The sequence below is a fragment of the Carcharhinus amblyrhynchos genome, chromosome 13, assembly GCF_965287045.1.
Source record: "Carcharhinus amblyrhynchos chromosome 13, sCarAmb.v2.hapA, whole genome shotgun sequence".
Taxonomy (NCBI): domain Eukaryota; kingdom Metazoa; phylum Chordata; class Chondrichthyes; order Carcharhiniformes; family Carcharhinidae; genus Carcharhinus; species Carcharhinus amblyrhynchos.
Window position 1 is genome coordinate 43,725,940 of NC_137336.1, and position 2,784 is coordinate 43,728,723.

At 41.1% G+C, this 2,784-nt stretch overlaps 1 non-coding gene across 1 annotated transcript; it reads left to right on the top strand.

Annotated features, from left to right (window-relative positions):
• Positions 1-2,133: 2,133 nt before the first annotated feature.
• Positions 2,134-2,321, top strand: LOC145352041 (U2 spliceosomal RNA). Its single transcript, XR_013888499.1, has one exon. It is a non-coding gene; the product is annotated as a U2 spliceosomal RNA (small nuclear RNA).
• The last annotated feature ends 463 nt before the right edge of the window (positions 2,322-2,784 follow it).

The window sequence follows — 2,784 nt, forward strand, 5'->3', positions numbered from 1 at the left end:
CAGTAGGGGAGTGGGGGGACTCCATTATGATTTTATAACACTTTAAAATGGTTGATAACGATTTGGGAGCCTGTTTCACATCTCTTCTGATTTTAATTTCCAACAGAAATAAATAATCCAGAGAAATGTAAAACTAGCTGCCAATTAGCCATTTCCTATTCTACACTGCCTCACAAAACCAAAATCTAACCCAGGCTCTTTTAAATCCATGCTGTACAAGTTTACAAAAAAAACTGTTGAAATTCCAACCGCTCTGTATATTAAAGTTTGACATGGAACAAAGTCTGATATATAGAAAAAGCATACTCAAGAAAGAATATGGCTTTGATTTTCACACAGGGGCAAGGAAAAAGCCTGGTTGTGAGTAATAAAGCCAGGAGGCCTTACTGATCCAAATCAGTGCTGAGTCATTGCCCAAAACCTAGTCAGCTTAATTAACTGATTAGCAAGAGGCCCCTGTTTAAGACTCATACAAATGACCCCAGGCAGTAGTGTGGAGTGGAAGGCTCTTTAGGTAGGAGAGAGAAGCAGCCTGTGGCAAGGTCATCAGTTGGTGGAGATCTATGGCAGGAATGAGGATGGGGATGCATGAAGTTTCTGGAATGGATCAGAGTTGTGGGGAAGATCAGTCAAAGATCCGATGGACAAGTTGAGAGGGCACACAACATCAGGTTATAGTCCAACAGCTTTATTTGAAATCACAAGCTTTTGGGGTACTGCTCCTTCATCAGGTGAAGTGTAGTGAGGTGCTCAGGCACAGAATATATAGGCGGAGTGATGATAGCCTAACAATAACAGGTAAACAAGAACGTCAAAGGATAAGTACAGACAGCATAGGCTGGGGGGACATGAGGCATAAGTCAGGAGTGGGATGGAATGCTTGCCATTTGCCCATCCTGTTTGCCCAGAAGGACCATCCTGAATAAAACAGCCCATTTGATTGGCACCCCATCCACCAACTTAAGCATTCACTCCCTCTATTACTGGTGCACAGTAACAGTGCTGCTTACTATAAATATGATGCACTGCTGCAACTCACCTGAGCTCTTTCGACAGCACCTTCCAAACCCAAGACCTGTCTAACCAAGAAGGACAAGGGCAGCAAATGCACGGGAACACAATCACCTGAAAGTTCCCTCCAAACCACACACTATTCTGACTAGGAATCATATCACTGTTCTTTCCCAATTACTAGATCAAAATCCTGGAACTCCCTTCCTAACAGCACTGTGGGTGTACGACTGCAGCGGTTCAAGAAGGTAGCTTACCACCATCTACTCAAGGGCAATTAGGAATGGCTGCTCAAATGCTGTCCTTGCCTACAATGCCCATATCCCATGAAATAATGAAAGAAAGGAATGACGTCCAAACTTTGGAGGAAGTGAAAAAATGGCAACCGAGTTTAAGGTATCAGAGTTATGAGGAACGATTGAAAGCTTGGTTTGCATATGCTTGAAAAGACAAAGGTTCACAGATGAAATTATTCAGGGTTCTTGATGGTATTAAACATATAGGGTAGAATTTTCCTGCTGTGTTCCAACAGGATTTTCTGGTCCTGCTGCAATGGAACAGAGATTTGGCTGAGTGCCAAATTATCCATGTTTGCTTGCAGCGTCAATGTGATGGAAAATCTCCTCTGGGAGGTAGACAATATGTAAATAATTTAGGGATTATTGGACAGATATTTGAAGCAATTGGTCAATTTAGGGGCATTATTTTGCTGAATCTTTTCTGGTTCAATACTTACCCTTTACTCCTATTTTTTAAGTGTGGGAAAAAAAACCTGACAAGTAAATATAACAAAATACACAGTGGTTCATATTTTATGCAGAGGACAAAGAAAATAATTCCAAAACACTTCACATGGGCTAAAACAAATTCTAAATTGTGTTGAGATAGAATTAGGAGGGGTGATTAAAGACTAAAGAGATTTTGAGGAGAGCTTTAAAGTTAGATTGAATGGTTGTAGAGGTGTTGGGATGATAACTTAAAGTATGTGATCAGGTTGATAGAAAAGTCCAATACAAAAGGAGAGCCCAGTAGGATGTGGGGTGGAAGCTGCGGGCTGATGGAACAACATTCAAATAATCCAGACCAAGTTATTGGACAATATAACCTTAATTAAAGGGTAATAAAACTTCTCGGCCTTTTGGCTAAGATCAAGTGTAGTATCGATGTGTTGTACTTGGTTGAAGCTAGGTTATGTTTTAGCTTCATTTGAAGCAATTTCTAAAAGTGGCATCTCGACTTTTGGCTAAGATGCAAATGAGATCAAGCCTTGGAAGAGGAGCTATACCTACTCCAATCAGTTTGGATCATGTAGATCAAGCCCAAGACAGGAGGTGAGAGCCCCGTCTTGTCAGCTTGGATCAGGAATGTCTCAACTTGTTGAGATTCTGAATTGGACTTGATTGGATTGAATTGGAATAAAAACAAATAAAAAAAAAGCAAACAATTGGGCAGCTATATTTTTCTTTGTGCTTTTGTTTCAGAAATGGTTATAAGCTTTGCTTAAGGAATAGCAGAAGCATGTTACCTCTGAACTCAATCAACAGTTTCTTAGTAAAAGAAGAATTGACTTGTCCTTGAAGTGTCACTGACTGGCATGGTGGCACAGTGGTCAACACTGCTGCCTCACAGCACCAGGAACCCAAGTTCAATTCCAGCCTTAGGTGACTATGTGGAGTTTGCACATTCTCCCTGTATCCGTGTGGGTTGTTCCCAAGTGCTCCAATTCCTACCCATAGTCCAAAGATGTGCAGGTTAGGTGGACGTGCTAAATTG